This window comes from Lissotriton vulgaris, unplaced genomic scaffold (genome assembly GCF_964263255.1).
Source record: "Lissotriton vulgaris unplaced genomic scaffold, aLisVul1.2 SCAFFOLD_370, whole genome shotgun sequence".
In the NCBI taxonomy this organism is placed as follows: Eukaryota; Metazoa; Chordata; class Amphibia; order Caudata; family Salamandridae; genus Lissotriton; species Lissotriton vulgaris.
In genome coordinates this window covers 1230524-1258003 of record NW_028247800.1, presented here as the reverse complement: position 1 = coordinate 1258003, position 27480 = coordinate 1230524, and the positions used below count along the sequence as shown (strand labels likewise).

The following is a 27480-nucleotide window of genomic DNA, read 5'->3' as shown; positions in this document are numbered from 1 at the left end:
TACCAGCTTTAGAGCTCAGCCCAATTAAAAAATGGACGGAAGTGGTGCTCCAGGTTAATTCCCTAATAATGGAGTTTGACCTGAGGGCCCTTAATGGCAGGACCAGTTCAGACAAAAAGGGAGCCCCTACATACAATAGGCCCGCGCACACGTCAAGAATCGATTATTTTCTTCTTGACGTTCACCTATGGAGCATGGTAAAAGATATGGTGATTATACCCTCTGTTGAGAGCGACCACAACCTCCTCTCGCTTACCCTGACCCATAGGTGGTTAGATGGCACAGGGAGCAGAACCGCTTGTACCCCCGCCCCGGATATGTCTTCAGTCCCTAACTGCGGTCGACGGCTAAAGTGGGTTAAGCTGTCGCTCTCAGTGGAGAAAATATCCTCCATAACGCAGCTTTTAGCTGTAGCCCTAGAAAATCTAGAGTCTCCTGTGGGTGGGCTGATGGAGGTGCCTGCCAGGTTCTGTAGCCTAACCCAGGCCCTTAGTGACCTTTTTATTGTCCCAGTTAGTGCCAATAGGAAGAAACCACGTCCCTGGGCCAGACAAGGCTGGTTTAATCGCAAATGCAGGGAGGCGAAGACACTGCTTGTAGAAGCAGTTAAATCCAAATCACTAATTAGGACCAGGGAGGCCAGAAGGCTATACTCTCACTGTCAAAAAAATGCTAAGAAGGAGTGGGAGGATAATTACTGGCAGGACCTCTTGGCTGCTAGTCGAGGGAGAGATGCCAAAGGGTTCTGGGACCTGGTGGGCAGTAGGAATCGCCCTGATGACACCCTAAGGACCTGCACTATCACTGCCCAGGCGTGGTTCAACCATTTTAAGGCACTTTATTTCGCCGTTGAAGGTACACTTAACGACCCCTTCATCCTTCCCCCCTATACCCTAGATAGAGATACGGACCTTTTCTCCGCACGGGAGGTCATGAACCTGATTAAAACTCTTAAACCACAAAAAGCAGCTGGCCCGGATGGGTTGCCAGGGGACCTCCTTCGAGCCTTTCCAAGTGAATGGGGGATGCTGATCTCGGCCCTACTTAATGCTATTATCGATGGAGGATCTGTGCCAGAGTCCTGGAAAGGGGCAGAGGTAGTCCCAATTTTTAAAAAGGGTTGTCGGTATCTACCAGGGAACTATAGGCCAATAAGCCTTATAGACTCAACCCAGAAGGTGGCGGGAAAAGCTATTTTGGGGAGGATCTTGCAATGGGTGGATGATAACCACATATTGTCTGATATGCAAGCTGGGTTTCGTTCAGGCACAGGAACCATCGAACAAGTCTTTAGGCTCCTGTTACTTTACTGGAAGGTGGTGGAGCTGGACAAGGGCAGTCTTTATTTAGCCTTTATAGACTTGAAGACTGCCTTTGACCTGGTTCCTAGGGAGAAACTGTGGAGGGTGTTGTATGGTCTTGGGATGCCCCCTTACATCTTAAACCTCCTTATTAAACTGCATAAATCCAACTATGCCCAGGTTAGATGGGGGTTGAATGGGGAAAAGACTGATAAGATCCGGGTCGTGAGGTGTGTCCGGCAGGGCTGTGTTTTAGCTCCCACCCTATTCTCCCTCTATGTGAATGGGGTGGTAGAGCACCTCCTTGGCGAGCCAGCAGACGCCCCCACATTGGGTGGCGTAAAGATCCCAACTTTGTTGTTTGCCGACGACACCCTTCTCATCTCGAAGACCCCCCAAGGTCTTCAGAAGCTCCTGAACCGCTTCCAGGATTTCTGCACAAACAGAGGACTTGTCATTAATGTGGACAAAACGAAGTACCTAATCATGCACCCCCCCCCGTAAACTTGGCCGCCCCCCGACCCTGAACTCTATCCCCCTTGAAAGAGTGGCAGAATTTGACTATTTGGGAATCCGTTTGAGTGATGTCATGAGCTGGACCCCCACATCAACAAGATGACTGTTGGCCACAAAAGGGTGGGGGAGCCTTGCTAAAGGAGTACAACAACTCATCAAAACACTGTGTAGCTCCGATAATAGACATCTATAAAGCCCGAGCTGTATCCGCATCACTCTACGGAGCCGAGCTTTGGGGCCTAGGCAACATGGAGTCTCTGACTAAGGCAGAGAATAAATTCATCAAGGACCTCCTGGCTATCCCGATGAGCACCCCGACAGTTCCGGTGCTATTGGACGCGGGTTGCAAATCAATCAAGGACCAGGCCTGCCTTCGACCTCTCCTGCTTTGGGCTCGCCTGTGGAGGGTCCCGGAACTAAAATCTTACGCAGACGGGCTGGCAGAGGTGATGTGTTCGGACGGTTGGCAGAAGATCAAATGGCTTAGGGACATTAAACATCTGCTAGGGGACCTGGGGTTGGGGTCTTGCTGGTCCACCCACTCAGCTCCCCCAAAGGATACCCTAAAAAAATTATATTGGGAATGGGTTTCTGCCAAGCTCATAAGCAACCAGCGTCACTGTAATTCCACCGCAGCATACCTGAAAATCAAAGACGTTGTTGCCTTTGAGCCCTATCTGGACATTATTACCATCGCCATGGACCGGGCTCTTTATATCAAATTCAGATTAGGGACTCTACCCCTTGCTGACCTTCTTTCCAGATGGAATATGTCTAAGCAGGCATCACGCCATTGCGCCCTATGTACTGACAGACCCGAAACTGTGGCACACTTTCTCTTTGAATGCCCGGATTATGCACGCCCTAGATCCCACTGGCTCAAACCACTCTGTAGAGAATTGGCTACTCATCAGTATTTGGTGGCTCTAAGGATTCTATTAACAGATACAGCCCCTCCCATTGTTTGTGCCGTATCCAAATTTTTTAAATGGGCCTGGTTGATCCGCCTAAAAAGACTGTCTATATCAATTTAATTCTCTTTTAACTAATTTATTCCGATTAATTGCTATTTTTATCTGTTTGATTTCAATGTACAGTCTCCTTTACGATGTGCTGTTTTATATTTTTCTCTTGTAATGCTTTTATGATATATGCATATCGAAATAAAGCAACCAACCAACCAACATTTAAAAATGGAAATAACAAAGGATTGTTTATTCATAAAAGAATTGCAAGTTTGTAATGTTTCTTAATGACATCTACCATGACAGCAAAATACAAATACCAAAACCTCATCAACTAGTATTTTATTTAATTTCAAACAGAGTGTTCTGTCAAAGTTGTATTACACATAACAAACCACACATAACACAAATACTCAGTGCCCTTTTTACATTTCCAGCTCCATACCTTGACACCATGGAAGAAAGGGATATAATGAAAAGAATCAAATTAAAATGGCAATATATTATTGGAGTATGTCATCAGCTGGAGCCATATCTTCTGCCTCACAATAGGAATTGCACAAAAATAACACCAATAGTACTGAACCCTGGCAGTACTCAAATTTGTGGCCACAGGATCTGTCGTGTAAACTGTTGCAGTATATGAGGGAATGCCACAACCAACTTTAAGTAGTGTGCTACAAGAAGTTCTTTCTACAATGATGAGACATATCAACATTTTATACACTTAACACAAAATGTGCATTTGACCAATGTGAAGGAGGATGACTATGCTTTTGGTGGACTACCACATGTGGTAGAGCAAATCAAGTAGCACATATTGGCTTGATGCAGAAAACAAATCAAATGCAATCTTAACAACTTCAATTCAATCACTGTGCAAGTTGTCTCAGTACAAGATATGAACACGTAAAATCTGTGTGTGTCTTCCACAGAAACAACCCATGGTCACGTTGCAGTTTGAAACAGCACCATTTGATAGCAAATGTTGCAACTTTGAAATGTCCAAATGAAGATAACATGGTGAAGATATCTAAAATAGATAAAAACATAAAGATGTGCAATGAAACATAATAAAATTGACACATGACAAATTCATCTTTTTGAGGACACGTTTTCTAATACACAATCAGAGATAAATAATCAAAATGAACACAAAATTCAATGTGTCAGAACTTTGATCTGCAAAGACCTGTGCCATGGATTTCCTCTACCTTGCCCTTCCTAAAAAATCTCCAGCACATACTTTTTTCCTCACTGTACTTTGCATCAATAGTTGGTTTAACAGTTAATGTGATAATATATAAAGAGCTACTTACACTCATGTGAAGAAGTTGTCAATGGCATCCTGAAGTAACTCAACTCTTTCCTCCTCTCCACTATCATCTTCATTTGGCATTTCACCTGGTGAGTCTCCCTGGTCTCCATCCTCTGCGATGTAGGGGATGTTCCATCACAGGGCTTTGTTGTGCAGCATGCAGGAGGCCATGATGATTTGGCAGACCTCATCGGGTGAGTAGTAGGCTCCACCATTGTTGTCTTCACACCGAAATCTGGCCTTTAGGTGCCCAAACGCCTGCTCTACTGGCCTCTGAGTTCTGCCATGGGTCTCATTGAAGAGAACTTCCCCTGGGATTGTTTGAGTCCTCAGCTGTGCCAGCAACAATGGTCATTTAGGACAAGCTGAGTCTCCTAAATGGAACAAAAAGAGAAGAGCCAAGATATGTAACACCATGTCTGAAAAGTATATGTGAATCTGTCTAACTGTTGTTTTTCCTTTAACACAGGCTACAATGTCTCTTTGAATTTCAGAGTGAAGTGTACTAAGTGATGTGAAGTGGCATATATTTTGTTCCTTACATAGGACAATGGTGTTGGGGATTTCAAAGCACTTTACAATGTGACATTTCACCTTAACATTACCCAAGTGATATTATGTTAGATTGTACCTACCAACAAGCCAGGCTCTCTGACCAAAAAAAAAACAAAAAAACCAAGCCAGGCCCTCTCACATCCAAATTGTGACATTTTCCGGGGTATACTGCTGTTCCAAAGTAGAAATAAATCATAGGGTGATCCAGGGAAATGCGCACTGACACTTGTGATGTACAATTCAGCTAAGCCAACTTCCACATTGATTGATTGGAAGTGCTTTCGATTCCGGTACATTTGTTCCCTGGCTTGTGGTGGCACTAAGGCAATATGTGTGCCATCAATAGCTCCAACCTCATGTGGTAGGTTCCCCTAAACATATAAATCACCCTTCACATTCACAAAATCCTCATGCCATGGAAACTGGATGAAGCTGGTAATGTGTTCATTACTGATGAAAGAACTTCTTGTGGTAAACCACTGAAAGTTGGCTGTGACATTCAATCATCCTCTGATCACAAAATTAATTATTGCCATGAGTTTGACAATTGGTGTAATAGATCTGAGATTTCTGTTGTGAGGCAGAAGATCTGGCTTCTGCTAATAACATAAATCCAGTATGGTTTGCTTTTTAATCTGAACTTTTTGACAATATCCCGTTCTTTCATGACGGCAAGTTCTGCAAAAGAGCAGTACATTTGAGGCTGTCGTCTACTCGCTCTCCCAGGGTTCAAATGTTTGCATTGGAAAAAGTGTGAACATTTAAAAAATTTTGCACATGAATTATTTTGATTATTAACACAAATGTAATGTAGTGCAAAAAATGTATATTGTTTCACAACATATTTTAATTTTAATTATTATTTTTTGTAACCATTTACTTCACAAATGTCATTTTGTAGCTGTCAATATTTTAAATATGAAAGATTATGTAAAGTTACAATTTTCTAATGTATTGTTTACACAATTTGTTTTAATATGTTGTCAACAAAATACAGTGTATGGCGGTGTAAGTAACACTGTGCAAATATAGCATTTTACCACACTAATGCACTACATAAACATGTATTTAAAAAAAAAACATTAGTGTCCTTTAAAGTTTGAATATGTAAACAAACTAGCCACTATTTTGATTGGTGCTGATGCACTTAACAGTCAGAGACACACTATTTGTCCATCTAAAATGGCAGCCGCCTGACCTCGCCGTCAGGACATTTGCAATCAGACGTCCGCGGTGGACGTTGACCGCGTAGTGGGTATTCAACTTCACGACAGACACAGCCATAGGCTAACGTGTGTGAAAGCAAAGCATGTAGGCCAATAGCTGTGTCCGTGTCTGCTGACGATCACAGATGTCTTGTACATGTATGCAGCGGTTCGAAAAAAGCTCACTTGCCTACTAACACTGCAGCCATCAAGACCTCTCCACCTTTGCTGTTGTTACTGACCTCTGGGGGCAATAATGGCAAGTCAAACAAGTAAGAGGGCCCCTGCCTTGTTGCCAGAGGAGTTAAAGTTGCTGGTAAAGGAGGTCCTCTCCATGTATGGCCAGCTCTGTGCCTCATCAGAGGAACAGGTGCATGTCTGAAATGTATATGTGAATCTGTCTAACTGTTGTTTTTCCATTAACACAGGCTACAATGTCTCTTTGAATTTCCGAGTGAAGTGCAGTGAGTGATGTGAAGTGTCATATATTTTGTTCCTTACATAGGACAATGGTGTTGGGGATTTCAAAGCACTTTACAATGGTAAAATGCAACAACATTAGTATGTGTTGTGTGTTTAAAGCTCTTGAATCTACTTGGTGAATACGTAGAACTATATCTATGCATATGTTTGAATTACATGTGAAATACAGAAATCTCACATCATGTAAAATAGAAAACACTTTATAAAGTCTTCACACCTGTACATATATATGTTTGCCGTCTGTATCATCCCACAAATCACTCAGCCTAGATCAGGGGTCTCCAACAGTTGATTGGAAGCTACCAGTAGCTCCCAGAACCCTTCAGAGAAACACACAACCGTGAGGTCGGTTATTAAATGGGCATAAGGTCATTTTTTCATATAAACATGAAGGGGAGGATATGTTCATTTGACATCATGATCATCGGGCTGCATCTTTTCTTTCATTTCTTGTATCCATACAGGTCAACACCCACCAGAAGCGGACATCTGGAAGGCAATTGCCAGGAAAGTGTGGACCTTGGGGATCTTCAAGCGGCGCAGCGTCCATTGCCACAAGAGGGGGGAGGAACTACAACCCTGGACCAGAGAGTCAGCCAAAGTCCACCTCAAGCATTCTTACAAATATTGGAAGAGTGTGCACAGTACCATGACTCCGATAATGGCCCTATCCCCAGCTTGATGGACAGTTGAAAGTCCAACAACAGCAACTAGGGGGTAAGTTCTTATTTTGAGTTTCACATGCTACATGACTAATTTTTTGTTACAGCCAGGATTTTCTCATCCACATTAAGACTGACCCATGTCCAATGCACACGAAGAGTTCATGAAGGTGTACATTTTACACAATGTGTCTGGTGATGTGTTTTGCCTATAAATTATATGGAAAGGATCTCACCAGGTCCCATCAGGACAGTTCTGAACAGACACATGGTTGCCTAAACTACACATATACATCAGGGTGTTTGATGTCATGAAGCACAGATATACGAAACAGGCCAATAGTCTTTGTTGTGTGAGGTGTGATGCATCTTCACTATTGTGGATGATGTAACGGTAGACCAATTACATGTGACATTGCATACCATGCAGTTATGATACAGAGGATGTTTCCAATGTCACATTGCACTAATTTGAGATATTTTGGAGTCAAATTTGAATCAGTGGTTGCTCTGTACTAAAAAGGATTAGAAATGTATCAAGCCCTATGTATTTACTTATAATATTGTATTCATTTGTCAATCCACAATGAAAATATATCTACATGCCTTCAACAGCATAGGCAAACACGTATTGCGAGTTACATTGATTAGCTACTTCAGTACTGACACCATATAAAATATTGTATTTTTGTACAATACTTGAGTTACTTGAGGTAAGTGTTATCATTGTGAAATGGCCATACAAAGGAGACAGGCTTTCAGATTCCACAAACATTAAAACAGCATTGCAGTATTTGTTGACATACATTGATTCATATTTTACTTTTATGTATGTTATTAATGCATCTTTTTGGACCATGTATACTCAGTGCTCAAAGGTATATGTGGTATATATTCTAATAGGAGAGCTAAGTTTACCATTCTGTGGAGAACAAAGGCCAACCATTCAGAGGTGTTCTACAGTTCCTTTAGAAAAATAATTATGGTTAAGAGACACCATTTTTTTTTATATAGGAACATTAATGGGGAATTATCGAACTGTGACCAAATGGTGTCTGAAGATGCTCCCTGCATGCATGAGATGATGATATAAAAAAACAAAGCTTTTAAGGCTTGTAGCTGGTGCAATATGGAAATTAGGAAAATGTTTTGCTCAAAGTTGTTGATCAGTTCTATCCACACAGCTACAAAAAAAGTATTGTATATGTCTTTTCAGCATCATTCGAGCAGGCAAAGGAGATGTTGTCCACAAAGGTGAGGTAGCAGCTGAAGACTGTCTCTTACATTTGAGACCACTGACCCCGAGGGACTGGAATGGAGGGCTCCAGCTCAGCATCTTCTTTGGAGGCCTCCCCAAGCAATCTGGTGGCTGAACCTACTGCTCCTGTTACACCTACATCATTGTTCACCACCCAGATAGTCATCTCCACCCTCCCTCTTGTTCCCACCAAGTTGGCCAACCCCACCCCCCCCCCCCCTAAAAGAGCAAGGATCTCCTTTGCCGCAGGCACCTCACCCCCTGACCCTGTTACCCAGCTGCGCTTAGTGAGGAGACTATTGACCTCCCCAGCAGCATTGCTGTAGTTTAGACTGCACTCCTGAATGCCATCTAGGGGCTTAGCTGTCATATGCAACAAATGCTAGCTTACCTGGAAGGCATTCATAATGGTATAGCTGGCCTTCAGCGGTCTTTTCAAGGACTGGCCTCTTCACTGACTGCAGCCTTCCAACCATCCCATCTTTGTGCCCCACCTCTCGCCCCTTCCACATCCCAAATTCCTATACCCACCCCTGTCCCAAGCACACTCAAACCTTTGCACACACCCACTCCAACACACACAAGCAGCACACAAATACATAAACACAGAAACCACAAAAAAACAGGCGCACATCTAAAAATACAGATACCGCAGCAACCACCGCACCCACATGCACACCCACCAGCACATCCACTGACATTGCAGCCACCACCACACCCACATGCATCACCCCCACCACCAGCACATCCACAGACTCCACAGCCACTACCACACCCACATGCACATCCCCACTACCAGCACAACCACAGACATCGCAGACACCAGCATTATCACATGCACTATGCGCACCACCAGCAAACTCAGACACCGCAGCCACCACCACACCCACACCCACATGCACCACACCCAGCACCTCCATAGCACACCCATTCTCAAACACACACACATTAGAATTCACACCCACAAAAATCAAACACCCACACTCACTTAAACAACAGACACCTGTGACACAAGACACACCCAAACGTGCACAACGTACACTAGACCCAAAGGCACCTGTACCCTACCCAGATACATTCACATCAGACACTGACACTCCCTCTACCTCCCAAACCCTACTTCCTGCAGAACACCCTATCCATTTTCCCATACAAGATACCCTTTTTAGGTCTTGCGCCTAGCATTGCAGCGCAAGACATTTAGCAGGTGAAAAACGGGGTTTCAGCACTGACCTAGGAATCTCACCAGGATGTGTAACGCGATTAGCCTTTGCGTGTGTCTTTTTATAAAAGACTGCACCCAATTGACCAAAGGCGGGTGCATTGCTCCGCCCATGGCCTATTGGTGTCTATTACGTGCCCCAAAGGCCATGTGGTTTCAATTATTGTGCCCAGACATGGGCGCGATAATTAAAAGCACATGTCTGGCTGTGGCGCGCGTGTGCGCACCACTCGCGGGCGGCTTCTTTTTTGGATCCATTTTGCAGTGAAGCAACTAAATGAAAGAAGGAAAGAGCTAGTCTGCTCGTTAATAGAGGTATAAACAAGTGAAATTAGGAAAGTTTTGGCAGTCACTGTGCTTTTTAAAGTTCGTTCGAGCCCACTGCACTTTGAACTGGTCAGTATTTGTCTCTGGCTGTAGCTAATTCCACACTCCAACTGCGCCAAGGCGCTTCAATTGCAAACTAAATATTTTTTTCATCATTAATTAAAAACATTGCATTTAAAACAGACATCTGGTCTGCTGTTCATGTATCATCAAGATTCCAGCTTTAGTTACAAAAAATTCTACCACTGATGTCTGAATTTTTCTAACCCCCCTTTAGCCTTCCATATGGGAAATTTCTGCGGAATCACACAGAACCGAATCTAGTTAATGTCCGCTTTTGATGCTAAATGTTATGTTGCCTCAAATTAAACTCACACGAGCGGCACAGCATCCATGGGTGTCTCTTTGCGTCCTCCTGGAAGAATATGAGTTTATCGTGTTTCGCTAAAGGTGGTTTGTTCGGCTGTCCGAAGCGGTATTCATGATGGCTCTCCCTTTTATCTGCTCTTTAAAACGAGCGCGCGGAAGTAGTAGTCTTTTTCCAGAGAAGCTTGTATGCTGACACTTGTTTACCCATGTGCTCTGTTCTGCGTATCCGTTTAGCTTTCGCAACTTGTCTACGTCACTACCGCCTGTATTTTATTCTCATTCCACTTTGCTGCTCCATTATATATTTGATATATCGTAAGGGGTGTGAACGAGAAGTAGAACAATGTGGTAGAAAGGGGCCTTCCTCCAGATTTCCACACTTCGCACAATCTGACGTCAGCTTGGCGGTAGATCGGCCTTTGAAATTTACCTGAATGGGATGCTCCCAGTAACCCAACCATCTTCGGCTGCTGGCCGCTCCAGAGCCTGGAACCAGTGATTCTCAACACACACCCTGGCTATAAGCGACAAGACTGTCCTTGTCCAGCCGGCGCTGCTTTGCTGTTTATCAGCAGGTGCCCTCGGGTATCCCTACCCCTACCAGTAACAGCGGTTCTTCATAAACATGAACCGGGATGTAAGGGGAAGAGCAGGGTTCTGTGTGCTGGCTTCACTGGGGTTCAACAATACACACGTGCACAATACGGATGACGCTGAAGGTGCTGTGACTAGAAGGTGTGGTAGCATGCAGGGTGGCAGTGACAATGGGTGAGAGTGACGTCATCAGAATAGATTGTTGGCATAGGGTGGCTTGGGCATTCTAGCATTCACTTTCAACGTCACAACATACGGTGGGATCTCCAAAAGACCCACATCATTAGGACCAGTAGCCCAAAGAGTATCAGGGGGAGAAGACAATTCAGCTGGAAGTCGATCTTTAGACGAGTACATCGGAGAGGCCACTCTCTTACCCAATGTAAGCTGTACTCCTGAAGGAGAGCAATGTAACGTTGCATACAATCTTTTCAACAAATCTAATCCCAACAAGTTCTCACCACAACTTGTCGTCAGAATAAGGGGTGCTTCAAATTCACAAGGTCCAACAGAAAGAGACAACAGACTAGAAATCGGATTACTAACTGGGGCGCCAGAAAAACCTACTGAAACATTCATCAAGCCAGACAAAGGTGCGCCAGGGAGTTTAGAGTGCATAATAGAACTCTTCGCAGCACCAGTATCCAACAGAAAAGGCTCTGACACACCTGATGCAATCACTTCAACATAAGGTCCACTCTGATCTACTGGAACTGAAACAACTCCCTCTCTTTGTCTATGGCTGTCCTATCAATCATTACCATCCATATTCTCACCTTCGACATAATAGTCGTCTTCATAGTACTGAGCTGTCCTACCAGATGCACCATTCTGCTGATCAAAACTATTCATAGAGTTCTGTAGAGGCAAGAAACGCGTATTCTGAGGAAACACACCACGTCCTCTACCTCTAGGAGCTTGCTGAACACCTTGATCTCTCACACCAGAAGCACCATTTGTGCGCTGTAACAGAACTGGACAACTATTCTTGAAATGACCTTCTTCTTTACAATACGCACACTGATTAGGGCCTACAGGAAAACACTGTTGAGAAGACTCGAACCTTTGCGAGTTTCTCTGATACTGCTGAGGTTGCTGATAATCACGCTGATTATTACGAGGCGGATACGCTTGCTGCAAAAGAACCTTCGTCTTTAACTCTTTAGTCTTCTTGTCGGCTCTATCTTTCTCATCCTTATCCCTATTCTTGTAGTACTGTGCAGTAGCAAATATCTGTGCTGACGAAGAAACAGCTCAAGAACCTTCAGAATCCTTCAACTTAGTGCAACAATCTGGAAGCAAATTATGCACAAACTTATCGACAAACAATTGTTGACCACCTTCCGTACTCATGTCCTGACCACTATGATCGATAAACGTTTCTTCAAACCTAATGAAGAAATCAGACACGCTTTCGTCTTTCTTCTGCTTACATGCAGACAATTTGTCCCATTTTACTCACATAGCAGGCATCAATGTCTTCATGTAATTAATAATCCTACCAGGGAGTTCTGCAACTAAAGGCTCAGGTTTAGCACCACGAACTTGTCGGCCATCTGCAGCACCAATATTAGCCCATGTGTCACCTAACTCTTGCGCATGATCCATATGACGAATCAGTCCCCATAAATGCTGTGGAACTACATTCCCAAACAACATGTCTATATCAGCTAAATTCATAATACATGAATCTGCAGTTTGTGATAATTCCTTATAGTACCCTGCAGGCTTTTTATGTGAATCAGGCAAAGTCTGCTTAAGGGCCAAAACTTCAGCTCGCTTCCATGGAGCATGTACCCAAACACGCTGAAAATGTGGCGGAATAGGTGGATTAGCAGCTACAACTCCCGCTCTCCAAACTGGGGGAACCTCTCTCATCTGATATTGACGCACTGTCCTCCAAACAGAAGAATCAGGCTCAAACAATCGTTGAGAAGGAGACTGACTCCTAAACGACAACAACGTCGCAACTGCTCTTTCAACTTCGAAACCCACTATAGTTCCCTTCGCAAACTCGGACCGTACACGGAACAACTCACCATCTTCCCATTCTTGACGAAGGAAAGTACACATCTTCTCGAAAACATATCTCTGCTTCGGTGCTTCCCATTGACGGAAGACATCCATAGCAGACTCTAAATCATATCTTAAAGGAATAGTAACCCATTTACGTGCTAAATGATCTAATACTTCCCGCTCATCGGGACCAGGCAGTTGGCTACGCAACTGTGTACGCGCCGAAACAGGGGTCATACCCAATGACCCAAAGGGAGGAGAAAAGAGACCAGTAATAGTATCAGTCATTCTCTGTCGAACAGAAGGAGAAGTTGACAAAAGAACAGGAGGAAAAACAGGATGAGACAAAGTATACATAGAAGTAGTATCAGAAGGAGTATCGGAAGTAGTAGACAATACAGGAGACAAAGTCGTAGGAATTGAAGACGGAGCAGGTAGCAAAGTAGGCGGCCTTTGAGAAGGCTGCACCAAAGGAATAGGAGCCAACTGAAGAGGAGCTGGCGGTTGTACAATAGCAGGAGGCAAAGCACCCGGATGTTGCGCAACTAAAGGTTGCGGAGATGCTGTAGCACTCTGCACATAAGGGGGTGGCGAACTGAACAAATGTGACATCAAAGGATCTTTCTCAAGGTCCTTCGTTGCACCTTGCTGTTGAGGTGGCAAAGCTGGATAACACTTATCAATCGCCATTTTACGTTGCCTGTGCAACTGCTCACTCGCTTGTTCTTCTTCGTTATCTTTAAACTGAATAGCAGCTTGCATTATCTAAATACCTTTCTCTCTTTTATTTCTCTTCGCTAACTTAATTTCTTTCTGTTTGGCTTCCTTTTGCCAGAGGCGGAAAGAGTCAAACATCGCCGGCCGGGCTTTCTTCTTGAAGAGTTTAACTTCCAAATTATCTAAAATCTCCGTGTCATAACTACCATATTGGGGCCACTTTAGGACACCATCCTTCCTAGTATATCTAATCCATACTTCATTATACGTGATAGGGCCCACGCCATGTTTTAAATAGAGCTCATAGGTCGGAGTTCCAATCGGAGGCACCGGACAAGAGTCTTCCAATCGGGAATCCCTATTACAACCACAACAAAATATCTTTCCAAGTCTGCTAAGACCAGGCATCTTCGCTCACTAGTCTAGCTCAAACTTCAAGGGAATATCAAATACGATAGCCTCGCAAATACACAAGTCTGTCAGCTTTGGAGCTTGAAAGTCCCAAATCAAAGATCCCAAGGGGATACCCAAAACAAAACTAAGGACTGGGAGACGCTCCACTCATACTTAACTGAAATATCGATGATGTCGCCAGAAGACCCGTCTATTGTCTCGCTCTACAAATCATTAAATGGCTCCAAGACAGGGCGACAGTCAGGGCAGCAGTCCTTCGTAGCCGTCAGAAAGTGGGGAACAAAGACTTTCGGACCACAACGACATACAAGGGTCGATGAAGTGGCAGGCCTTCCTCCAGAATTTTCACACAAAGCTCTTCACGATCTTCAGGCTTGGACCGGTACCACTGAACTCGCCCCACGTTGGGCGCCAACTGAAGAACCGGGTTTTAGAACCCAGCGGCGCCAGGGGCACACCCAGAGTCTTCGGGTTCACCTGTCTTAGAATACAGAGACACGGGATACTTCTCGGTGACGTCAAAAACCACAGTTATTGGCTGCACCCAGGAACAGAGGTCTACGAAGCACAACACGGGTGGTTCGTCAGAGACTGTACAATTTTCGTATTGCGAGACATTGTCTTTTATGCTAAAAATCACATTCCTGACTAGTATCAATTACTTACGAACTGTCCAATCACACAGTGACATTTCAGAGGATATCGCATAATGACAAGCCCACTTTCGGTTGTCCAGCCCACCATAAATGACAAGGAAAAATCCAACATTCTTGCTCGGACAGGCCGGACGAAACCCATAATAAAAGGACCTCAACCCAAACCATAAATAGGCCATAAAAGAAGGAACAGAAACAGATGAGAAGCAAGATAGAAGGGTGTGTGCGTGTACCATAAACTCAGCAATGTCCTGTTCTTTGATCTCTATCTTGACCAGCTGCCTAACAAGGAACTGGCTCAACAAGGTCAGCTTCGGGCAATGGAGTCAGTTCATTCACGTCACACAGAAGTCAGCTAAAGGTGTACGTGTCCCAAAGACTCGTTCGGCCGCAGTCATCGGCCTATGTGAGGGCAACCACAAAATGGCTGCCGTACACAAAATGGAACCCGAAGGTTCGAACGAAATCCCTGAATACACAGTGTATCCATCAATCGATCATGACGAAAACACTCAAACATACCGCACTCGTCATTTGCGGTCCGCTGATACCAAAATCGTCTTGATACGACGACCTTTATTGAACTGGTTCAGAATCACGGAACCTCAAAGGTGAGTGATTTGCCTCTCGGTCTCCCCCCCCTCTAGGTCCTCGGTCGGGTGCTGCATGTCCAGGTGTGGGGGGTGGGTGGGGGGCGTGGGTCGCAGGGCCAGGGACCAGGGCGGATGTTAGCTCGGTGGCGGGATTGGGGGGTGGGCCTGGGCTTGCGGGCGGTGTAGAGAACGGGTGGGTCCGTTATTTCTGCGAGGCCTGTGCTCTGTCTGGGTCCTGTTGTCCTGGGCGTTTGCGGTTGGGGGGAGGGGGTGAGGGGGTGAGGGGGGGCATGGTTAGGCGAGCTTTGAGGGAGCTGGTGGATCCTTCAGGAGTGCGGGGCAGGGGGTCCGGTCGGATCCTCTTGCTGTGCGGTCATGCCCCGCGTTGCGGGGCAGCAAGTTGTAGTTGGGGCTCCGGGGAAGGGAGGATGAGCCCCTAATGCTGGTGTCGCGCTGGTTGCGTAGGCCTTTGTTCGGCTGCATGGCCTGGGCCCCGAGCGTCCGTCTTTCTGCCTGCAGGTCTGGGGGGGGGGGCGGTTGGTGACCTTATGTGGGGCCCTGCCTCCCGGTGCCCTCCCGCCCCATCCTGCCTCCATTGTGCCGTGCCCCTCATGCCTCAGCTGCCCCCCCTTCCTTCGTGGGGTGGTCCCGCAGCATTGGCTACTCACCTTGTTGGCCCGGACCTTCGCCTGCACGAGGGGGTGGTGTGTCGCGCCTTGGTTGATGGGAGCCAGACAGGGCGGCGCGGAGGTTATGGAAGCTTCAGGTGGAACGGAGAGACGTATTGTATTGTTGGGGTCGTCCTCCCATTTTCTCACCTGGCCAGGGTCCGGGGGGAAGCGGCACGCATCGGGCGGCATGCGCCCGAGTGCTCGTGGCGCGTTTGGGCATGCTTGTGGGGGTGGGGCTCCCTCCTGAAGCTTCGAGTGTGGGTCGGGTGCAGGCCGCTCGCTGCCGCGGGGCTTCCGGGCAGGGGAGGGCAGGTTTTGGGTTGCATGCGTGTGCACATGATGCCAGAGCATGTTCGAATAAGGAAAAGCACAGTTTTGCGGCCTGGTGTTCAGCCTCCCCAGCGATGTCAGCATGAGGTAGCGTGGTGAAGTAGAGATACGGGCTAGCGCGCACTTTAACCGAAGGTGTAAGTAAATGGCAGACCCTCGAGCGCCAGAGTAAAAGGACGTAGCGAGCGCTTCACAGAAGAACTAGTTTGCTAATTATGTAAGCAGGTACTGCTTCCCTCACGCTGTTTGGCAGGAGCTGTGGCGATGTTATCTAAATGCCAGTTTATATAGAGCGAACATTACCCGAAGGGTGAGAGCGCTTCACTATGGGAACGGAACTGACATATGACGAGAACATTACAAGTGAACAAATTACATAGGCAACATGAGGTCACATGAGGCAAGAAGACAATAGCATATTGTCCATTATAGGGGGGGAAAGTGGCAATTGGGCAGGTTATATAGGCATACTAATTACAAGTAGTGGTATATTATTGCAGGAAATGGCAGACAATTTAGCACAAGAGCAAATGATAAGTAGCAATGATTAGTGAAATACCTAATACGTTAATAAGTTGAGCAATAGTACTACAGAGATTGACGTCCATCATAAGAGCCAGTGCATGCCTTCTTACTCAATGAGTGTAGGTGAGATGTCACCTGTCAAGGATACGATTGCAATGGCAAATATAACACAACACCATGTGATTTATTTTATGACATTTTCTTCGAGCCCGTCCAGCCTCCCCCGGGGCCTGGTTTGATGGGTAGGAGGGGAGGGGTCGGGGCTTTTTTGACATCTTGCTTTATGTCCATGCAGGCAATCAGTCAGAGGAGGATGTCGAGGCACGCCTCATGGAAGGTCACGGGAGTGACCATGGGTAAACAGGTGTCGGCCTAATGGGGTCAGTGGGCCTGGATGATAACAGAAACAGTTGTGGTTTGAGGCTAACGTGGTTTTTCTGATTTCAGATTGTCTGTTGGCTAAGAATTACACCACAGGGATGACCGTTGGAGCTGGATCTGTAGCAGGTATAGCAGAGTATGTGGCGGAAAAAGGGGGGTTTGCCCATTGCGGGAAGGACTGGGCTCCGTGTCATGAGGTGAGGGGGCATTGCTAACCTTCTTTCATCTCTACTCTGAAGTTGCGCGCTGTGGATTCTTGGTCAGGCCTGGAGCACGCATAAGCCTAGTCGCCTATTATTGAGTAAGTAAGTCGGGGGACCGGGCACGTGGAGGCAGCAGTACAGGCAGAGGGGCTGGCCTAGCTACTTGAGTGTTAAGGACGCTTCTGATTTTGACTTAATCCCCCCCTAGATTGTGAGACGCGAACCCGACGACACGCCATAGAAAGCAAGGGCTCCCCATCTCTCTTTACTCAGACGTCACAGGTGGACGATTCATTGCCGAATGCAACACAGGAGGCTCTGTGGGCGGCGTTTATTCGGATGGCCAAAGGGAAGGGTCTGTCCTGGGCCACAGGGATCTTGAAGGACGTCGAAGGAGATGACTCTGGCGTCATATGCGAAGCCCCCCCTCCGGAACTTGACCCCAATCAGGAGGCTGGTCCCTCCAGGGTGTCAAAGCGGGCTCGCAAGCAAACGTCTAAGGAATTTCGGCGCCCTGTTAGTCCTTCGGGCGTTTGTGGACCTGAGCAACTGGGGGTTGCCTACAATGCTCCGCCCCCCATAGGGGGAGGGTCGTGAGTAAGGGGTGGAATGGAGGTCCACCGGGGGTAGGGGGTTAGCCATTCCCCCAAAACTGACAACGCCCCCACGGTTAACACCACAGGGGATTATGGCTCATCAGGTGGGCAGATCGCGAGGGGCGGCCTGCCCCTGGATCACCCGTAAGATAACCCAACATGTTGGCATAATGTTTATGCAAATAAAGCTGCAACAACTTTCTCCAACAAAACATTGTGTGGTGTCTTTTATTATGGGAAATTGTTGTGAGCGGTTTGCGGTATGGGCCGATGTTGGCACTATTGACAGAGGATGTCTTGCTGTGGCGCTCGGGCATTCACCAAAACAACCACGTGCACTGCAGCGCAGACAGCGCACTGCAGCGTTCCTTGGTGCAGTGTTGCGCACAGTCTTCAATTCATTGTAGAGCTAGGGATGCAACTTCACTGCAACTCCGCATACAGCTGTGAGACAGGGCACTGTAATGACGTAGATGACCAAGCAGTGAGAGTGTCCAGTGACCAAACTGGTCAGGCACTAGGACCAGCCCGCATGAGGGACGAGGGCGGGCGGAAAGGGAGGAGCTGGGAGCCCAAGGGGCAGCTGGTCAGTTAGCCGTTAGGATTCGAAGGGAAAGGACGCTGAAATAAATAAGGTCCATCATTATACTCCCTGCGTCTGCCTGAATTCTTTGTGTGTGAGACACTACAACTGGCGACGAAGGACCAGAACCACAAGCGTGTGGACGGCTACAGCGGCAACCAGGTGGTAAATATCCAGCCCGGAGCTCGCCCCACGTCTGGAGGCTCGAGCGCGCCGCTAAAAGTGCCCACCGGAGCCCACCCGGCAGCAGAAAGAGCGAAACTCGCCCCCACGTCTGGAGGCTCGAGCGCCCCAAAAGGAAAGTGCCCACCGGAGCCCACCCGGCGGCACAAAGAGCGGAGCTCGCCCCCACGTCTGGAGGCTCGAGCGCGCCGCTAAAAGTGCCCACCGGAGCCCACCCGGCGGCACAAAGAGCGGAGCTCGCCCCCACGTCTGGAGGCTCGAGCGTGCTGTGGACAGTGCCCACCGGAGCCCACCCGGCGGCACAAAGAGCGGAGCTCGCCCCCACGTTTGGAGTGTGCAGCGAAAGCTGCATACCGGAGCCCAACCAGCGGCAGAAGAAGCAAAGCTCGCCTCATGTGTTAGGCTCGAGCAAATCGCCGTTAATGGGACCAACCGGGAGCCCACTCCGGCATCAAAAGCCAAAGAAACAAACCTCACCTGCAGCAGTGACTCTGGCGGTGGATCGCGGCTGAAAACGGCAAGCGGTGAGTGAAGAGTGGCTCCGGCCGAAGGAACGAGCAGAAACGACTGAAATCTCGCTGAAAACGAGATTCCCGGCGGCCATTTTGAAGTCAGGCAACATCGACCAATCCCCTGCGAGGGATCATCAGCGGCCATTTTGAAGTCAGGCAAAGAGCCTGAAATAGCAAACAAGCACTGACAAACAACAAACAAGCATTGGCAAGTAACAAACAAGCACTGGCAAGTGCAACAAAAACAATAATAAAGCACTGGTGAGTGTAACAAAAACAATAATAAAGCACTGGCGAGTGAAACAAAGACTGCAAACAAGCACTGGTGAGTGCAACACACAACAAACAAGCATTGGCAAGTAACAAACAAGCACTGGTGAGTGCAACAAAAACAATAATAAAGCAATGGCGAGTGCAACAAAGACTGCGAACAAGCACTAGCGAGTGCAACAAAATAACAAACAAGCACTGGCGAGTGCAACAAAAAGCAGCAAACGGAAAGTGAATTAGGACTACAAAGCCGCCAGAAGCACAAGCGTACAATGCCTGATTCAGGCCACAAGAACATCATGAGAGCATCTCTCCTGCGCCGCCCCAAACCACTTGTCATTGAATCCGGCAGGAGCATGGGCCCACGATGGCAAGAATGGATAGAAGATTTTGAGGACTGCATGGAAGCATCCAAGGTGTCAGACCTAAAAGAAAAACTACTTTTCCTCAAGAAACTGATCGGCAGAGAAGGTGGACGACTCATAAAAGACCTACCAGAAGACTCCTACACTAAAGTACGTGAAGCACTGGACAGCAAGTTCCTGCACAAAAGGAACGTCGACTTTGAGCGATACACTTTCAACCTGGCCGCCCAAGAAAGAGGTGAACAAATGGGGGCATTCGTAACACGTCTGAAACGACTGGCGAAACACTGTGACTTTGACAACTTCTCAACTGAAGACGCACTGCGACTAAGAGTGATAGAAGGTTGTCTCTCCGAGCCGCTAAGACGCAAATTACTCAACAGAAGCTACACGTTGGACGAGATCGTGGAGATGACAAGAGTGGATGAACAAGCAGACGAACACGGAAAGAAGATGGAGACCGGGAAAAATGAGAGACGGGAACAAGTTTTCAAAATGCAATCGCGACAAGAGCACAGAAGATCTTCACCACGAACTCGCTCCTCCAGATCAAAGAGACATCACCATCGGTCACACAAAGGAAACAAAGACACGAGTCACAGGAAGGGACGATCCGACAGACAACTTAAATGTTACCGATGTGGATATGACTTTCCACATGCAGATGCCTGCCCCGCACTAGGACAACAATGCCGAAAATGTGGCAGAGACAACCATTTTGAAAGCATGTGCGGGGCAGTAACGAAGAGTGACCACGGGGACAGACACCGACGACGCCCACCCTCAAACAGTCATCATCATGTCAGAGCAGTCCAAGGCAGACGAGACTCATCCTGTGGGTCGTCACAATCTAGCTGCCACTCCTGCAGGACATGCCAATCGCGGTGATCATCATCAAGGGAATCTCGATCCCCATCGCCCACCCCCCGAGTTCGAAAAGAATACCTCTACCGTGTAGCTGACCTGGATCAGCTAAAAGAATACTAATGCTTAGACATCAGGGTTGGCTCCCACCATGCCAAATTCGTGCTAGACAGTGGAGCAACGCTAAACTATCTACCAGTGACGGAATACCAACGCATGGAACCACCACCAAAACTAGTTGACGCCCATGTACAAGTATATCCGTGGATGGCCAAGGAACCACTCACATGCCTTGGGAAGTTCGAGACCGAACTGTCATATGAAGATCGAACAATACCAGCATACATCCATGTCATCGAGGGGCCTGACGCTGACTGCCTCCTGAGCCTAGCCACTGCTGAGCGACTGAAATAAGTGAGCCTCCTATTCAGAGTCACCGACAAACCAGCACTCATCAAGAAATTCCCCAAACTTTTTCAAGGCCTGGGAAAGATGAAGAACTGCCAAATAAAATTGCACATAGATGAACAAATCACTCCCGTAGCGCAACACCACCGGAAAATCCCGTTCCACCTGCAAGATGCCATGGAGAAGGAACTACAAGACCTACTGGAAGCCGACATCATTGAGAGAACAGAGGGACCGACCCCATGGGTCTCCCCAGTCATGGTGGTCCCAAAGAAAGGAGAAACTGACCAAGTTCGTCTGTGTGTAGACATGAGGGCGCCCAACACGGCAATAGAGAGAGAGAGACATCCAGGCCCCCACATCAGCGACATGATCACCTCCCTCAATGGAGCCAAGATCTTCTCAAAGCTAGACCTCAACAAAGGATACCATCGGCTAGAACTGCACGAAGAGTCGAGATATATCACAACATTCTCGACACACCTAGGACTATTCAGGTATAAAAGACTTCGTTTCGGAGTGTCTTCTGCAGCAGAGATATTCCAGGAGGCTATCAGAAGCACAATACACCATATCCCACAGGTCCTAAACTACAGCGACGACATCCTCGTCTATGGAGCAACAACTGAGGAACATAACAAAGCTCTAGATCAGGTCTGTCAAGCCCTGATGGACGCGAACCTGACACTCAAAAAGACAAGTGCGAACTTCACAAACCAACACTAACATTTTTCGGACACTTATTCTCTGGAAGTGGCATGAAACCAGACCCAGAAAAGGTAGCAGCCTTAAATGATACATCAAGCCCGGAAGACGTAGGTGATGTACGATCGTTCCTAGGAATGGCCAGCTACTGCTCGAGATACATACCTGACTACGCCACTCTAAGCTACCCGCTACGGATGCTCACGAAACAAGGACAGCCCTTTCAGTGGTCCACTCAATGTGAAGGGGCATTTCGAGAGATCAAGAGAACTGTAGAATCAGCAAAGAACCTAGCATACTTCAATCCAAAAAGAAAGACGGAAATAACAGTAGATGCCAGTCCTGTAGGACTAGGAGCCATCCTTGCGCAATATGATAGAGAAGGAGACCAACGGCACATAGTAGCATATGCCAGCAGAAGTCTGACGGACACAGAAAGGGCATACTCACAGCCAGAAAAAGAAAGCTTGGCCGTCGTCTGGGCGTGTGAACACTTCCACATTTTCATTTTTGGAAAACACTTCACACTGATATCAAGCTCTGATCACAATCTTCGGAAACCCGCGAGCAAAAATGCCTCCGAGAATAGAGAGATGGGGCCTAAGGCTCCAAGAGTACACCTATACCATAATTCACAAGCCAGGAAAAGATGCAAACCCTGCAGACTACATGTCCCGACACCCCCTCAGATCAAACAAATCAGAACAATCAATCGCTGATGAATACATTCACTTTGTGGTGAACCAAGCGAGACCTCCAGCTGTTCCACTAGAAGCCATCTGCAAAGCGACGCAAACGGATACCACCCTGCAAGAGGTGAAACGGCTGATCCAAACTAACAACTGGAGACATACACCAAGCAATGGACAAAACAACTAAGAAATGGCGGCCTTTAAACATATCAATGATGAACTGTCGATAGCAGCGAATGGCCTCATCTTACGGGACACCAGAATAGTAATCCCACAACAACTCAGACAAGGGGTCATCAACCTAGCACATGAGGGACACCGGGGCATAGTGGCCACAAAAAGAGCATTCAGTGAAAGAGTCTGGTTCCCAACACTAGACCTGATGGTGGAGACGACCTTGAAGGACTGTCCGCAATGCCAACTAGTGAGTCGTTCGGATCCCCCTGCACCACTTCAAATGTCTCCACTACCGGAGGGTGTCTGGCAACACATTGCCGTTGACTTCTTTGGGCCAATCAAATCGGGCCAATACGTCCTGGCCATCATGGATGAGCATTCCAGATTCCCCATCGCACAACTGTGTACTTCCACGAGAGCATCTTGTGTCATACCGATCCTAGATGAGGTTTTTGCCGCATGGGGCATTCCCCTAGTGGTGAAGTCAGACAATGGACCCCCCTTCAACAGCCATGACTTTGCTGAGTTTGCCCAGCACCTCAACTTCACACATCGCAAGATCACACCACTATGGCCACAAGCCAACGGAATGATCGAACGCTTCATGGCCACGATCAAAAAGACCACCCAGCAAGCAGAACTCACCGGAAAGAGCCTTCAGACAGCACTCGACGAGGTTTTGCGGGCATACCGAAACACGCCTCATTCCACCACAGGCAAATGTCCTGCCACTCTCATGCTAGGACGCCCAGTGCGCACCAGGATACCAATGATGAGCATGGCAGCGCACGAACTGGACTCTGACTCTGATCACGAGGAGATCGCGGCCAGAGACAAGATGAAGAAGGAAAGAATGAAAGACTACGCTGATGAACGGCGCCATGCTACGACCTCTCAAATCCAAGAAGGAGACTGGGTGCTGGCACGACAAGAGCAGCACAGAAAGACTGATTGCCAATATCATGAGGTTCCACTTAAAGTAATACAACAAAAAGGAACTATGATCACTGCAGAAGCCGACGGGAAGAGACTTACCCGGAACGTGACGTACTTCAAGAAGTGCGGACCAAAGGTCAAAGAGCTACTGACTGAACCGAAACTGGAGCCAAGAGACCCAGAGACACTGCCAACTGACAGTCAGTTACCGACAGAGACTGCTGATGAGACCGAGAGTGACAATGCCAACCTCCAGCCACGCCCCAGGCGTGTGATCACGAAACCGTATCACTTCATTGAACAATTCTAAAGAAAGAACAATTTGCTGTTTGCAGTGGTGTCCATTTTTGTTTTTCTTTTTTTTCATTTATTCACAGAGGGGGGAGATGTAATGATGTAGATGACCAAGCAGTGAGAGTGCCCAGTGAGTAGTGACCAAACTGGTCAGGCACTAGGATCAGCCCGCATGAGGGACGAGGGCGGGCGGAAAGGGAGGAGCTGGGAGCCCAAGGGGCAGCTGGTCAGTTAGCCGTTAGGATTCGAAGGGAAAGGACGCTGAAATAAAGAAGGTCCATCATTATACTCCCTGGGTCTGCCTGAATTCTTTGTGTGTGAGACACTACAGGCACTACGGCGCTTTGTGTTACACCACACAGCACTAGACGGCAGTGCACTCCGCCCCCCCTACTCCCCCCGCCCCCAGTGCAGTGCTGTACATCATCCTCAGCGCTGTCAGGCGATCTGCAAACGAGAATTCACTACAACCCAGCGCAGAGCTGTGAGACGTGCGCAATCACAAATGCGCTAGCGCTGTGCGACACAGAGCTAGCGGCAGCGCACTGCAGCATCCTCAGTGCAGTGCCGTGCATCATGCCCAGTTCTTCGTCAAGTTGGGGATAGTGCTTCACTCCAACCCAGCGCACAGCAGTGGGCCCGGGCAAGATCACCAATGCACTCTAGTGCTGCAACACAGCACTAGACGGCAGCACGGGGCACACGCGTCAGCACTATACAAGGAATACACGCAGCACAGGAAGGAGCAGTGAAAGTAACCGTCACTCTCAGAGCAGGCAAAGCGTTTACTGCATCAGCACAGACATCTTGTCGAGCGCAGCATCTGGGTCTGAAAAGGTCACATATAGAACAGATGTCGTCATGCGGGTTGAGAAGCGCTACAACAGGAGATAGGCGAGAGACCCTCTGAAACAAAACAACAGTGATGCGTGGAGGGAAAGCAGTGTGTGCCGCAGCTCTGGCACATATTTCAAATGTAACAACAAGCAGAATTTCGAGAATGCAACACGATGCTGTAAGAAGACCCTCCTTGACAAAGTCAGGCGCTCTGGTGGGAGTGCAGTGAATAGTTCTTAATCTGCAGTGCACAAGGAAGGTGCCAGGCTGGCAGCAGCAGTGGTTGCCTCCCCTTACTCGCAGGACAGCGACAGCCCATGCAGCGATAGTGCAGTACACATTCAAACACGCACAACAGGGGCAGCAGCAGTACACATTTACTCACGCAGAACAGGGGCAGCAGCAGTGTTGTACACATTTACACACAGAACAGAACAGCTGTGGAGAAGTGTGGCTCATCGATTAGAGCGGCAGACCCTGAGGCAGAGATCTGGCCCGGGACCAGGGTTCAATTCCCGATGCGGCAGGGTCTTGGGCTCAATGTCCGATGCTGCAGGGTCTTGGGCTCAATGTCCACGGACTCGATAATTCTCGCCTAGGTGCCTACTCTAATCATGGGTCCCACTCTGCAACTCTGGGCAATAGCTTGCTTAATCTCCACAATGGCCCCGAAAGCGCTAGGATGCCTGACCTCACCTTGGAGGTGCCTGTTGTGTCCCTAATGTAATGAGGACAGACACAAGGATGTATATTCAGGAGCTTTATTCTATACGTCTTATTCTATCCCTGTCCCTACTCTAACTGCCCCTATCCTGTCCAGTCCCCTCCGCTTCCTTTCCACCCCACTAACTCCGCCCACCCAGCTACTAGAATGCTGACCACATAACAGTGCCCAGCAAGAGGCATCTCACAAGGAAAGCCAGGAAGGGTTCCACAGTGGTATACAGCGCCAAGATACCTTCTAGGTGATAGTCCGCTTTAGAAGCATACACACATTTACACAACAGGGGCAGCAGCAGTGCAGTACACATTTACGCACGCAGAACAGGGGCAGCAGCAGTGCAGTACACATTTACACACGCAGAACAGGGGCAGCAGCAGTGCAGTACACATTTACACACGCAGAAGAGGGGAAGCAGCAGTGCAGTACACATTTACACACGCAGAACAGGGGCAGCAGCAGTGCAGTACACATTTACACACGCAGAACAGGTGCAGCAGCAGTGCAGTACACATTTACACACGCAGAACAGGGGCAGCAGCAGTGCAGTACACATTTACACACGCAGAAGAGGGGAAGCAGCAGTGCAGTACACATTTACACACGCAGAACAGGGGCAGCAGCAGTGCAGTACACATTTACACACGCAGAACAGGGGCAGCAGCAGTGCAGTACACATTTACACACGCAGAACAGGGGCAGCAGCAGTGCAGTACACATTTACACACGCAGAACAGGGGCAGCAGCAGTGCAGTACACATTTACACACGCAGAAGAGGGGCAGCAGCAGTGCAGTACACATTTACACACGCAGAACAGGGGCAGCAGCAGTGCAGTACACATTTACACACGCAGAACAGTGGCAGCAGCAGTGCAGTACACATTTACACACGCAGAACAGGTGCAGCAGCAGTGCAGTACACATTTACACACGCAGAACAGGGGCAGCAGCAGTGCAGTACACATTTACACACGCAGAACAGGTGCAGAGCAGTGCAGTACACATTTACACACGCAGAACAGGGGCAGCAGCAGTGCAGTACACATTTACACACGCAGAACAGGTGCAGCAGCAGTGCAGTACACATTTACACACGCAGAACAGGGGCAGCAGCAGTGCAGTACACATTTACACACGCAGAAGAGGGGCAGCAGCAGTGCAGTACACATTTACACACGCAGAAGAGGGGAAGCAGCAGTGCAGTACACATTTACACACGCAGAACAGGGGCAGCAGCAGTGCAGTACACATTTACACACGCAGAAGAGGGGCAGCAGCAGTGCAGTACACATTTACACACGCAGAACAGGGGCAGCAGCAGTGCAGTACACATTTACACACGCAGAAGAGGGGAAGCAGCAGTGCAGTACACATTTACACACGCAGAACAGGTGCAGCAGCAGTGCAGTACACATTTACACACGCAGAACAGTGGCAGCAGCAGTGCAGTACACATTTACACACGCAGAACAGGGGCAGCAGCAGTGCAGTACACATTTACACACGCAGAACAGTGGCAGCAGCAGTGCAGTACACATTTACACACGCAGAACAGGGGCAGCAGCAGTGCAGTACACATTTACACACGCAGAACAGGGGCAGTTAAACCAAAGGCAATTCTGGTACACCATGAAACGTTATGCAACTGGATAGGTTATTAATTTTCTTTATACACCAAACATGCTTAGAAATGCCTTGGCGTGGTTGTACAATGGCAATCCCTATAATATAAATAGGGCTATACACATGAACATTGTAGATCCTAGGCTTCCCGCTATGAAAAAAACTATTGACTTTACAGGATATTTGCCACCTGCTTTAATGGGGAATTACTTTGTCGAGTGTCTTGAATTTTTTGAGAGCTTCTAGCCACACATTTGTTCATTTGCAATGCAATAGGGTTCGCATTACTGATAGTTTAAGCTATTGCCGTTGCATTATTATCAACAACGCCAATAGCTCAAACTTTCAGTAATGCGAGACCTATTGCATTGCAAATGCTTGTTACCCTTGCCCTAACCCCTTCCAAACCCTAACACACCCCCTAGCAAACAG

General features: G+C 47.8%; 1 long non-coding RNA gene across 1 annotated transcript; it reads right to left on the bottom strand.

The window, feature by feature from the left end:
• Positions 1–3661: 3661 nt before the first annotated feature.
• Positions 3662–19201, bottom strand: LOC147665040 (uncharacterized). The gene is made up of 3 exons (XR_015305058.1): positions 19121–19201; positions 4102–4474; positions 3662–3815 (listed from the first exon to the last, which is right to left on the bottom strand). It is a non-coding gene; the product is annotated as an uncharacterized LOC147665040 (long non-coding RNA).
• Between the last annotated feature and the right edge of the window lie 8279 nt (positions 19202–27480).